This window comes from Hyla sarda, chromosome 1, assembly GCF_029499605.1.
Source record: "Hyla sarda isolate aHylSar1 chromosome 1, aHylSar1.hap1, whole genome shotgun sequence".
Taxonomy (NCBI): domain Eukaryota; kingdom Metazoa; phylum Chordata; class Amphibia; order Anura; family Hylidae; genus Hyla; species Hyla sarda.
The window spans coordinates 198947736-198962486 of record NC_079189.1 but is presented as its reverse complement, the minus strand read 5'-3'; the positions used below and the strand labels follow the sequence as shown (position 1 = coordinate 198962486).

At 39.7% G+C, this 14751-nt stretch overlaps 1 protein-coding gene across 7 annotated transcripts in view; it reads right to left on the bottom strand.

The window, feature by feature from the left end:
- The window catches only part of STPG2 (sperm tail PG-rich repeat containing 2), a 677454-nt gene that overhangs the window by 420156 nt on the left and 242547 nt on the right, over positions 1-14751 (bottom strand). The window lies entirely within an intron of this gene.

The following is a 14751-nucleotide window of genomic DNA, read 5'->3' as shown; positions in this document are numbered from 1 at the left end:
TGGTACTATACCCCTGACCGCCTGTCCAAACTCTTCACATCTCTGTTGGCGGTGCTGTGCCTCTTCTGGCACTCTTTATCACATACTTTGGTCCTGTCCACTTATTAAACCTTTCTTGTCTTAATGCGAAAAATTGGTCTCCGCAAGCTGTCTTGCTATTTTTAGATTTGCATGTTATCCCACGAGAACAAAGAGACATGTTTTGCTTCATTTGTATCCTAGCGAAGTTAGCTATGGTCAGTAATTGGAAATCAGCTGCGATTCCTTCATTGGATACGGTGATTGACAAACTTAACACCACCTTCTCCTATGAAAAAATCATAGCCTTGGGCTCTAATATTACTCACCTTTCATTAAACGTTGGAAAACCTGGACTCTCCCCCCCACTGTAAAAATATCTAACTTACCTGCACGACTACAAGCCAACAACACAGGCCTTCTACACCCATTCACCAACACTACTGGTTACTCATTCTTTTACCACATGCATTTAACAATACCCACATCCGAGGACTCTGCACTGCCATTCACTAACTCATACAAATGCTTCAGGTAAACCAGATTTTTCTGTTGCCACGCCACTGTAAGTTTCTAGTTCTTTGTACTTATTGTAGTACAGTTCCTTGATTTTTTTTACTCCTTTCTTTGTCTTATGTGTATGGATACACCGCTGTTTTGCATTCCAGCTGTTTGTCAATACCTACTAAACATTTATTGTAACTCTGGTAGTATCCGATGTTTGTAATTGTTTTATACTTGAAAATTTTTAATAAAAACTATTTTAAAAAAAATAACTAGATCAAAACAATCTTATTTGGATTAAATATCTTGAGACCCAATGCTTTGAAAAAGGTGTATATTTGGAAAAGATGATAAAATGTAAGAAAGAGAACAACCAACCAGCAATAAAGGGAAAGTGACAGAGAACTGATGAATGGAATTAAATAAATCACAAATTTACCATAGAGTAACATGAAGTACATGATCAAAAAGCTTCAAAATGGACCCAATGGACAGTAATAACTATACGTTGTTGTTAATATTAACTAGCAGTTCTACATCTACAGTTGAGCAGCATGCACATGTAAGGAATGAATTATCTTCATTTTATGAAGACTGACTGATAAAGACAACAATATCAGCCTATTGCAGGAACTGAATTGCTGCCTATAGCTTCAATGACATTTTTCAGCATAATTTGCTGCTAAGAGCTATAGAACATGTTGGATAGCAGTTAAGGCTAGTTACCAATCTCTTTTTTTATTTCTCAGCCAAGTGTCAAGCAGGCAAAGTGAAGCTGCTCAAGTGCCACAGCCTAATATGCCTCCTCACTCGCCCCCACCTCCCAGCCCCTCCTTGATGTACATACATGGCTCAGTACATAAATCAAGAAGAAACTGAAAGGTGTGAGTTAGCACAGAGACATGAAAGGCTGTGGCACTTGAGCTGCTTGGCTCCACCTCCTTGAAACTTAACTGAAAAAAAAGAAGTTTGGTAACCAATAGCCCCCATCAGCTCAAGGAAACGTACAGTTTGCTTTAAAACCCTTACAGCTATACAACAGTGTCTTCAACTCTTAGCAGATTTATATCATACAAGGGGTTAAATGAGTAGTCCAGTATTGGAAAACTTATCCCCTATCCTAAGGATAGGTGATAAGTTTCAGATCGCGGGGCCCCGGCTCTCCGGCCAGATAGCATCTGTCGACCACCGCACAAAGCAGTGGCCGACACGTCCCCTCAATACAACAGCCGCTTTGTGTGGGGGTCGACATGCCTCCTTCCCACGGACTGCCGAGGCCCGTTCGGGAGATTGCAGGAAGTCCCAGCAGTCGGACCCTCGCAATCTGAAACTTTTCCCCTATTTTTCAGTCCTGGAGTACTCCTTTATCTACTTTACATAAAGTTACATTTACTACATGCAATCAAACAAATGAGGTGAATACAAATTTTAAGTATACCTGCTGCTTCAAAAAACTTTATATATGTCAAACCCCCAACCAACTGTTAGAACGAGCAGGGAGAAAAGCACAGCTGACCAAGACAATCTCAAGTCTTACATTGTGAGTTTGTCTTGCTCTTCTCCCAGGTTGTTTAACCTATCAAAACTTTTGATATGTATCTAAAACATATCAAAAGTTTTAGTTTTTTTTAAGTGACAGTAATTTCATCACCCACATAAACTGCCCTAGAAAGCGAGCATCCGCCATTAACCCTTAAGATGGCATAATCAATACTGATAGCACCTAAGTATTAGGGGGCTTTGAGAGACTTATGGGACAACTCGCAGCATGACTGTGGGGGATCGATGAGTCAAGATGGCGGCACCTGCTTACCTGCTCTGTGCTGCCCTTTCTGGATTCATTTGTAATGTATAGAAATTGTTTAAAAAGAAAAAAAAAGTAAATAAGACTCTCCCAATAAAAATTTCTCCCATTTTCTCAAATTTTACAAACAAAAAACATATAAAAATAAATAAACATATTTATTACCACTTGTGGAAATGTTCAAACTATTAAAATATAATGTTAATGATCTGCGTAAAAAAAAAAAATAAAATACAGATTTTTGGTCACATAACATCCCACAAAAATATTGAATAAAAAGTGACCAAAAAGTCACATATAGGCAAAAGTGATACTAACAAAAACTAAAGATCACAGGTATAGGGGGTCAGAATAGGGGAATTTTAAACATACATAATTTGTTTAAAAAGTTAGACTTTTGTGAAAGTATTACAATAATAAAAAAGCATTTAAACATGAGTATCGTTTTAGTCATACTGACCCAGAGAATAAGGATATCAGTTTTACTGTAAAGTGCACTGCGTAAAAAAAGTAGCAAAAATTGTAGTTTTCTTTTTGTTGTGTCGTACATTTTATGGTAAAATGAAATATGTCATTACAAAGTACAATTGGTCATGCAAAAGACAAGCCCTCATATGGGTCTGTACATGGAAAGCCAAAAGAGCTATGACACTAAAAGTACGAGGAGGAAAAAACAGAAACGCACAAATGAAAATTGTCTGTGTTCTCAAATACAAAATAAGCTCTGTCCTTTAGGCAAGGGCAGAATGACCGGCCCGTCCATTCGGACATGGTCCGAGAGCACGGCCGGGTAAAGGGCCCGCCGCGGCTACTGGGGATCCGGGAGGCTCCCCAGGCAGGCTAACGCTGCTTCTTAAGTTGTGTGCGCGGCCCACACGCACACAGATGAAAAGCCTCTTCTTTGTGTGCAATTTACTATATATATACATATATATATATATATATATATATATATAATATATATATATATATATATATATATATATATATATGTATAAATCCAAATGGCATCAGCACACAAAGCAGTAGGTGCAAAAAGGAAAAATGTATTGCATCATTCCAGTGTATACGGAGCAACATTTCTGTAACCTCTCGTCACCATTCTCAAGCTCCTCCCAAGTAGTCCCACCCTGTCACTTATCTGACTACTCCGCTGCCTCTGTGTCTCAGCTCCAGCACGCGCGTCCCCGTCTCCCAGGGCGCGCGCACGTCAGAGCTCTGAAATTTAAAGGGCAAGTGCACCCATAATTAGTGTTTGCACCCGACACCACATTATAAGTCCCTGCACCTCTCACACTTCCCTGCCGGATCTTCAGTGCCCCTAGCCTGAGATTAAGCAACCCTTATAGCCTGTTAGCCTACCCATGTATCCAGACCTTCCACTATATTATTAGACTCCACACCTTTGCCTGCCTTGACCTTCTGCTACATTTGACTACGCTACTGCCTTATCCTTCGGTACCTCGCCATGCCAGCTACCTGTGTGGTCAAGCTGTGTTGGGGGTAGCGATCTGGGTGTCGCCTGCCGCAGCAAGCCCATCCTGCCTTGCAGCGGGCTCTGGTGAAGACCAGTGGCACCTTAGTCTCCACTCCCTGATATGGTCCAAGTCATCAGCCACACAGGTAAGAGGATCCACATCCAGCTCTTTTACAATAGAGACATGTCAAAAGTTTTTGTCAGTCAGGGTCTTGGTGTTTAACCCCCACCGATCCCTAGAACGCGACAGAAGAAGCACTCGACTAAAAGCTTCTTTCCCTATCTTGCTGTTCGCTGCATATGATGTCTGTCCTTAGACTTACTATAAAGTCTGTCTCCTGCAGCGAGCTGAAGTTTTTCTTAATAGCAATCTGTGGAGGTCTAAGTCCCCAGACCCAGACCAAACAAAACTTTTGTCATGTATCTACGACACATCAACAATTTTTTAGATGACAGAGACATTTTAATATTGTGCATAAATCCCAGCAGGCTCTTTCATAAGTAACACACTACCAACATATTGTTTAAGTAGTTTGTTTTAAAGATAAAGCTATTCAGTAGCAAATAGCATAGCTATGAATCATATTCTTTTTTTTGGGCTGTGAGTGGATATATATATATATATATATATATATATATATATATACCAAAACAGTTATACAAATGGGGATCATGGGGAGTCAATGGGGGCTAGAGAGGTGTTATATACACTCAACAGACACTGACACTTTATGGTCCTGTGTCCTTGTACATTAATGACCTCGGTTTGCGGAGGGTATGAACGGGACACGATATATAAACACTGCGGTGTGAAACACTCCAGTTTATGTTCAAACTTTAATCCCATTAGTATGACTCAAGCCAAATTTTAGTAATCCCCATGTTTAGGTGTTTAGGGTTCTGCTGATCTATATTTGTACCACATGCATATATTTTATAAACACTGTTGATCTATATGTTACATGCAGTCAGTTAATAATTCCCTTTACTTTGCCCATAATAAAGATGGCTGCATGGTCTTTGTGATGTTGCACGCAGCTGCACTGTAGCTATGACATGCAGTGCTCAGCCATGCCATACATCGACTTCTCAATAACACGGCCGCAGCATGTGTCATACATATTCCGTTCGTGCGCACTGCCTTTGTTTACAAACACTGGCGGACACACGCGGATCGGTGAATACAGGCGGGCCGGAGCTGGAGGTAGCTCCCCCCTATAAGTGTTTTGCCCTTTATTCATTGTATATATTTAATATTGAGTGTTGACCTTGTTATAAATCCTATGATATTCACTAGAGATGAGCGAACTTACAGTAAATTCGATTCGTCACGAACTTCCTGGCTTGGCAGTTGATGACTTTTCCTGCATAAATTAGTTCAGTTTTCTGGTGCTCCGGTGGGCTGGAAAAGGTGGATACAGTCCTAGGAGACTCTTTCCTAGGAATGTATCCACCTTTTCCAGCCCACAGGAGCACCTGAAGGCTGAACTAATTTACGCAGGAAAGGTCATCAACTGCCGAGCCGAGAAGTTCGTGACGAATTGAATTTACTGTAAGTTCCCTCATCTCTAATATTCACTTGTGCACTTTATTGTTATAAGTACAGACTTAGGGATATGTATAGATCTTTCTAGATCATCACTTGTTTTTATTGTTAGGACTTATGATGTCACTGTAACCACTGCCTGATGGGCATGTCTGCATAATTAATGACCATATATATATATATATATATATATATATATATATATATATATATATATATGCTGCATATATTCACTTGTATTTTATGCTTGAGAAAGACCCCATTGACAAGGTTGAAACATTGCACTTAATGGATAGGTGAATAAATATATTTATTAATTTTTTTACAACATTGGCTAAGAAACCTTTATTTAACAACATTGGCACTATAAACTAATAATTCTCTAAAATATACATGTTAAATATTACCTATGAACAGAATCTTATTTTTGACTGACAAGTGAATGGAAACTGAGCAAAGTCCTGGAGGCTCATTTTATGCGGTACACCAGATAAAGACCTTGGACCGTTTTTTGCTTACATAAAGCAGCCTTGACATAGCTTACATATTATTTTTTATATGACACTGAGCTCTGCTCTTTTTAGATATGTCAGATGTCATGTGCAAGGCACCTGATAAGAAGTATGTCATTTGTCATGATATATTTGTCACCAAGGATAAGATGCTATGTGTCTTGAACTGTCAAATTAGGAAAACGCAAGCATTGGAAATGTATAATATTAGCTTTATCATTATACAAATATGTAAAACCTGGACCAGCTACAGTACATTAGAATACAAACTATATCCATATGTTACCATTTTAGAAAATCATTTTCTGTATGATTTATACATTATTTATCACTGAAGACTGAGATTCTGTCAACAGCCATAGCCAAGAGTGTCAGATGCTGTTTATCTCACAACATATAACACAATGTAAATGAAGGGGCAATTAAAACTAGTTTTCTATTAATATTAGATGTAACCTAAAATGTAGCACTCATATGTTATCTGCAGGAAAAGTACTGGAATTCTAAGTGTATTTGCCTATGAAATGGTACATGTAGAACTATGACTTACACAACACTGACATCTCAGCTTGGGGCCTTAGACTTGAAGTTTCTAAGTTTGCTGTCATTATGGATCTAACATTGCCCCAATTCCTGGGAACATTTGATTCAACAAGCTGCAATGCCACACGGTTACTGAAAAACGTACAATTTATTGTGTTAGAGGGAATTCTATAAAGTTAAAGTAAAAAAGATGACTGAACAGAATAGTGATTGAACAATGGAGAAAGCATCGGAGATTGAACACGCTCAGGAGGAATTTTCAATTCTTAGATTAAAGAGAAGGCATTGTGACAATAGAAGGCAGCACAGTAATGCCCAAATGAAAGGCTCCATAAGAAAAGACATTTCTAGTGCAGTAGCAAGCATATAAAAGATTTAAAAGGAGGAAGAATGGTACAACTCCTGCTGGATTGTACAATATAAAGGTGCTGTCCAGGGACTCAACTATATTTTTAAATGAGGCTAGGTTTAAAAAATAACCAAAATAAAAGTATACTCAGCTGCCCAGCTCTCCTGCTGCTGCCATTTCAATAGTGCATGGTCTCACTGCACATATCACCTGATGAAGCCCAGTGATGGTGAAAAGGGGGGGGGGGGGGGGTGAGGCATAGTCTCCAAACCCAAGCAGGATTTTTAACAGGTTTCTTTTATGTATTTTGATACTGCATTATTGTCCACGTTTAAATCTTTTATGTAACTTGATCTTTATACCTAAACCTACATATTTTTTTGTTTTCTGCTGGGTATGTGATCATACACCCCATCGTGGGTCTGTGATGTAGTATTTTCCATGTCATGTGTTTGTCTGGCTTTTTGTACAAATAAAGATTTTTTGGGGAGTAATCTTATACCTTGGCGTGAGGGGTAGTCTATTTTGCTCTCTTTTCTTTCAATTTCAATTTTTTCCAATTACTCAAAACTTCCTAGTGTTGGTCTCAACACAATGAAGTGGCTGTTCAGCCAATCACTAGTTGAGGTGAACCATCGCTGTGGACAGTGACTGGCAAAATGGCCACTTCCTTATGTTGATATATCCAAGGATGTGGTGAACAGCATGGAACAACAGAACAACAGTAAAGAGAGAACAATGAGAGATGGATCCAGCTCGGTGCAGATAAAATTATTTTAATCCATAGGACAAGGAGGATACAAGTAATGCGTTTCAAGAGCTGTACGCGTTCTTTGTCATACAAACAGTAAAGAGAGGCTGGCTTCACTTACACATCAGGATAGGGTCACACATAGCATATACATAGCATGTTTCACACTGCACGAAATCCGATGCACAGCGAGAAATACACTGAGTATTCTCCTTTGAGCAGATACACAGGGCTACCTATAACAGCCCAGTGTGTGCAGTGAGGTTTGGAGGCCTCACAGTCACGTCAGCGCACTGGGCCCGCCTCTAATCCTTACAGCACACACAGGGCTTCTGCAGGTAACCCTGTGTGTCTGCACATAGGAGAATATGCTGCATACACACTATGTATGACCCTACATTAAATGTAATCCCTGGACAACCCCTTTAAGGAGCTCACACACCTTAAATAACATAGATGTGTTAGTGTGACATTACTAAAGAGGTCACAGACCATTTGTAGGTGCATCTGTGAGTGGAAGTAATTTTAACAAATGTAGTTTAAGGATTCGGAACATGCTTAAGGCACTTGTGTTAGTGACAAAACTCAGCTTTATCTACAGTGATATACTGTACATACAGACCCTACCAAAAATCAAGGTCCTAAGCTTTTTATTTATTTATTTTGACCATATACTCCAAAAATGATACTGTTTGTAACATAGCATTAGGAGTCAGCATTAGTGTTGCTCGCGAATATTCGCAATTCGAATATTATTCGCGAATATCGCATATTCGCGAATTTGCGAATTTCGCGAATATAGCGCTATATATTCGTAATTACGAATATTCGTTTTTATTTTTTTATTTTCTTCACAGTACACATCACAGTGATCACCCCTCTCTGCTTCCAGCTTGTGTGGTGTAAAGAAGGCTCTAATACTACTGTGTGAGACTGGCGTGCGAAACTTCGCATATGCGAAAATTAGCATATGTGAATTTTCGCATATGCTAATTTTGTATATGCTAATATTCACATATGTTAATTTTCGCATACGCGAATATGCGCATATGCGAAAATAAAACGAGAATATAACGAATATGCGAATATTCGCGAATATATGACGAATATTCGTCCATATATTCGCGAATATTCGCGAATTCGAATATGGCCTATGCCGCTCAACACTAGTCAGCATGGGGATCTGCAATGATAAGGGTATGGAAGAGGCAAGGCATTTCTGGTGTTTCTGCCGCACTCTCAAAACCGCAAAGCAGTGGTTGCATTTCCATGTCTTACGGCCTTTAGATTTTAGAAGTTCTTTTCCGCTCAGTCTATCACCTCATATGGTATAAACCAAAATTGCATTAACCCCTTTAAGGGGTTATCCAGGAAAAAACTTTTTTTTATATATCCACTGGCTCCAGAAAGTTCAACAGATTTGTAAATTACTTCTATTAAAAAATCTTAATCCATTCAGTACTTATGAGCTTCTGAAGTTAAGGTTGTTCTTTTCTGTCTAAGTCCTCTCTGATGACACCTGTCTCGGGAAAAGCCCAGTTTAGTAGCAAATCCCCAATGCAAACCTCTTCTAAACTGGGCGTTTCCCGAGACAGGTGACATCAGAGAGCACTTAGACAGAAAAGAACAACCTTAACTTCAGAAGCTCATAAGTACTGAAAGGATTAATATTTTTTAATAGAAGTAATTTACAAATCTGTTTAACTTTCTGGAGCCAGTTGATATATATATAAAAAAAGTTTTTTCCTGGAATACCCCTTTAACCCCTTAAGGACCGGATGTTTTTCCGTTTTTGCATTTTCGTTTTTTGCTCCTTGCCTTTAAAAAATCATAACTCTTTCAAATTTACACCTAAAAATCCATATGATGGCTTATTTTTTGCACCACCAATTCTACTTTGTAATGACGTCAGTCATTTTGCCCAAAAATCTATGGTGAAGCGGGAAAAAAAATCATTGTGCGACAAAATTGAAAAAAAAACGCTGTTTTGTAACTTTTGGGGGCTTCCGTTTCTACGTAGTACATTTTTCGGTAAAAATGACACCTGATATGTATTCTGTAGGTCCATACTATTAAAATGATACCCTACTTATATAGGTTTGATTTTGTCGGACTTCTGGAAAAAATCATAACTACATGCAGGAAAATTAATACGTTTAAAATTGTCATCTTCTGACCCCTATAACTTTTTTATTTTTCCGTGTATGGGGCGGTATGAGCGCTCATTTTTTGCGCCGTGATCTGAAGTTTTTAACGTTACCATTTTTGCATTGATAGGACTTATTGATCACTTTTTATTCATTTTTAAATGATATAAAAAGTGACCAAAAATGCACTATTTTGGACTTTGGAATTTTTTTGCGCGCACGCCATTGACCGAGCGGTTTAATTAATGATATATTTTTGTAATTCGGACATTTCCGCACGCGGTGATACCACATATGTTTATTTTTATTTTTATTTACACTGTGTTTTTTTTTTTATTGGAAAAGGGGGGTGATTCAAACTTTTAATAGGGGAGGAGTTAAATGATCTTTATTCACTTTTTTTTTCAACTTTTTTTTTGCAGTGTTATAGGTCCTATAGGGACCTAGAACACTGCACACACTGATCTTCTATGTTGATCACTGGTTTCTCATAAGAAACCAGTGATCAACTATTCTGCCGGATGACTGCTCATGCCTGGATCTCAGGCACTGAGCAGTCATTCGGCGATCGGACAGCGAGGAGGCAGGAAGGGGCCCTCCCGCTGTCCTGTCAGCTGTTCGGGAATGCCGCGATTAGCCGCGGCTATCCCGAACAGCTCGACTGAGCTAGTCGGGAACTTTCACTTTCACTTTTAGCCGCGCGGCTCAGCTTTGAGCGCGCGGCTAAAGGGTTAATAGCGCGCAGCGCCGCGATCGGCGCTGCGCGCTATTAGAGGCGGGTCCCGGCTTCACTATGACGCCGGGCCCGCCATGATATGACGCGGGGTTACTGTGTAACCCCGCGTTATATCAGAAGAGCAGGACCAAGGACGTACCGGTACGTCCTTGGTCCTTAAGGGGTTAAGGACTCAGCCCATTTTGACCTTATGGACCCAGCAAATTTTCATCTTTGCTTTTTCGTTTCTTCCTCCTTCCCTTCTAAAAATCATAATTTTGCACCCATATAAGGTCTTTTTTTTTTTTTTTTTTTGCATCATGAATTGTACTTTGTAATGACATCACTTATTTTATAACATAATCTGCATCAAAAAATATAATGTTTGTGGGGTGAAATAAGAAAAAAAAAGCATTTTGTAACTTTTGGGGGCTTCCATTTCTACGTAGTGCAGTTTTCGGTAAATATTAGACCTTATATTTATTCTGTAGGTCCAGTTACAAGGATACCCAATTTATGTAGGTTTTCTTTATTTTACTACTTAAAAAAATTATAACTACATGCGCCAAAATAAGTATGTTTAAAATTGTCATGTTCTGACCCCTATAATTTTTCTATTTTTCCGCATACGGGGCTATATGAGGGCTCATTTTTTTGTGCCGTGGTCTGTATTTTTTATGGGTACCATTTTTGTTTTGATGGGACTTTGGGCCGCTGGGAAGCCCCCCTCCACCCCCCCTCCCCGCAATCTCCCTGCAGCACCCTCCGTTATGCCCCCTCCCAGAGACATAAGTGGAAGGGTCGTGACATGACGTCACGAGGGGGGCGTGGTGTTACGTCACGTATCCAGTCCCAAAAACTTCTGGTTTCTGAGCCTGTAGACGCAGCTACGCACATAATGCAGGTGCTGTAGGGAGATCGCGGGGGATCCCAGCGGCTGGCCCCCCGCGATCAGACATCCTGTGCCCTATCCTTTGGATAGGGGATAAAATGTCTAAAGCCGAAATACCCTTTTAAGTACCAGGAAGCAAGGGCCCTGCGATCGTAAGGGGTTAAGATTACATCTCTTTTTTTACAATTAGAAATGAGTGTCAGTAGCCACGGCATATAGTATTTAATACAAGATGGCTCAAATGGCACTTTCATTATAAAAACCTTTTCATTTGTCACATTCATTTAAGACATATCAGTATTTTTGATTGCTCATTCTAGTGATCGGTGGGGGTCTGAAGGCTCAGACACCGAACAATATACATTTTTGACATGTCCCTGGGACATGTCAAAGTTTTTCTATACTGACAGGTCCAAATTAATAGTCTAAAATCCTGCACAATCGCAAGGCTGAGACGGAGCTATAGAAAGACAGAGGGTTTACTGTGGTATGCCATGTAAGCTAAAACCAAGAAAAATACCATAGAAAAATATATAGAGGAGGTGAGGGAAACAAACAACAAAATAAAGGAAAAAGTGGTTCAAGCTGTGGAAGGGAGTTTTATAGAACAGAATAATGTATGCAGACAGCATCTGCAATAGATTCTGGGCAGATAAAAGATGGGAATATAAGCGTGTTAGCCTTTTAAATTCTCAGATCATTATGTATGGGCTTCAAGGTGGTTAAAGGGGTTCTCCGGTGCTTAAACATCTTATCCCCTATTCAAAGGATAGGGGATAAGATGCCTGATGGACTGATTACAAACGGGGTGCCGCGTGCATGATCCCGGGGGTCCCCAGTGGCGGGACTCCCGCGTTCAGGCATCTTATCCCCTATCCTTTGGATAGGGTCTAAGATGTTTAAGCTCCAGAGAACCCCTTTAAGTCCTGTTATATCATGGAAATGTAAAAAGATTCTTTAATGCATGATCTCAGTATGATTTTTCAGGAATCCACTTATAAACAGTCTGGGTATAGAATAAACACAATTTCCAGTCATCTTCTGCCTCTTTACAGAATAAATTGATCTTTTGACACTTTGATTAGACTTCTGTTGTAACCAAAATGTTACAGTCAGGTCCCTTTAGTGCTACTTGGAGATTTGACATTGTTCTTTACCTGACATAACAGTGTAAGCCAATGTTTTTAACCCCTTAAGGATCGGGGGGTTTTCCGTTTTTGCATTTTCGTTTTTTGCTCCTTGCCTTTAAAAAATCATAACTGTTTCAATTTTGCACCTAAAAATCCATATGATGGCTTATTTTTTGCACCACCAATTCTACTTTGTAATGACGTCAGTCATTTTGCCCAAAAATCTACGGTGAAACGGAAAAAAAATTATTGTGCGACAAAATTGAAAAAAAACGCTGTTTTGTAACTTTTGGGGGCTTCCGTTTCTACGTAGTACATTTTCCGGTAAAAATGACACCTTATCTTTATTCTGTAGGTCCATACGATTAAAATGATACCCTACTTATATAGGTTTGATTTTGTCGGACTTCTGGAAAAAATCATAACTACAAGCAGGAAAATTAATATGTTTAAAATTGTCATCTTCTGACCCCTATAACTTTTTTATTTTTCCGTGTATGGGGCGGTATGAGGGCTCATTGTTTGCGCCGTGATCTGAAGTTTTTAACGGTATCATTTTTGCATTGATAGGACTTATTGATCGCTTTTTATTCATTTTTAAATTATATAAAAAGTGACCAAAAATGAACTACTTTGAACTTTTGAATTTTTTTGCGCGCACGCCATTAACCGAGCGGTTTAATTAATGATATATTTTTATAATTTGGACATTTCCGCACGCGGTGATACCATATATGTTTATTTTTATTTTTATTTACACTGTGTTTTTTTTTTATTGGAAAAGGGGGGTGATTCAAACTATTAATAGGGGAGGAGTTAAATGATCTTTATTCACTTTTTTTTCACTTTTTTTTTGCAGTGTTATAGGTCCCATAGGCACTGATCTTCATCATTGATCACTGGTTTCTCATAAGAAACCAGTGATCAACGATTCTGCCGCATGACTGCTCAGGCCTGGATCTCAGGCACTGAGCAGTCATTCGGCGCTCGGACAGCGAGGAGGCAGGTAGGGGCCCTCCCACTGTCCTGTAAGCTGTTCGGGATGCCGCGATTAGCCGCGGCTATCCCGAACAGCCCGACTGAGCTAGCCGGCCACTTTCGGTTTCACTTTTAGCCGCACGGCTAAAGGGTTAATAGCGCGCTGCGCCGCGATCGGCGCTGCGCGCTATTAGAGGCGGGTCCCGGCTTCACTATGACGCTGGGCCCGCCGTGATATGACACGGGGTTACTGTGTAACCCCACGTTATATCAGGAGAGCAGGACCAAGGGCGTACCTGTACGCCCTTGGTCCTTAAGGGGTTAAACCAGGGTGTCTAAACCAGGGTGTCTCCAGTTGTTACAAAACGATTTTGGCTGTCCTCGCATGTTGAGAGTTGTGGTTTTGCAACATCTGAAGGCACCCTGGTTTGGAAACACTTGTGTAAGCAATTACATGGCTCTTTCCTTTCAATGTTAAAGAGTACCTGTCATGAGCTTGATAAATATTTTGAATCCTCCCAGTTCCCTCCCCCCATCATGATAAACCACCACCTGCCTTTATATTTATTATTTTTTAGTTTCTACCTTGATATTGCTGTGTTTCGTTCTGCTTAGTCTCAGTCGTCTCCACGGACTGGGAAAGAGCGTTCCCCAGCAGATGTGACATTATTTGAAGCCCTGCCAATGAGAACTTCCTCCCCCACTATGCTACACACGGCCCAAAGCAGTTTAGTGTGAGATAGGCTGTGATTGGCTGAGGCCACACACACACCCCTCAGCTCTTGGCACTGAACTCTACAGTGTCAGCTCTGCCCAGCAGCTTGCAAAGTAAGCAGAAATATTTAGAACAATATTCAACACTAAGGACTGAAGGCATTATGACTTTACAGTCTAACTAAGCTCAAAGGGAATAGGAGCTGAAATATTCAGCTCTTTACACTGTATACACTGTGCTGAGCTGAGGTCCCACTTACATTTCCTGACTTTTGTCTCTGCTAGGCAGCTGCAGGAGACAATCTGCATACAGGACTGCAGGCAGAACCAAAAGGAAGACCCCTGTTGGCCAAACATTTAGGGAATAATTTAATACATAAAGTTACAAAATAGTATAGAAGTATATTAGAAAAGTATATTAGACGTCTATTACAAAAGAAGTATATTGGAAAAGTAATTTAAATAGGCTAATTGTTATTACTAATGAAAGGTACCATTTAAGATTTCTGATAATATATATTTAAAGGGGGTACTCTGGCGGAATTTTTTTTTTTCAAATCCACTGGTGCCAGAAAGTTAAACAGATTTGTAAATTACATCTATTTAAAAATCCTAATCCTTCAAGTACTTATCAGCTGCTATATAATACAGAGGAAGTTGTATTTCTGGGT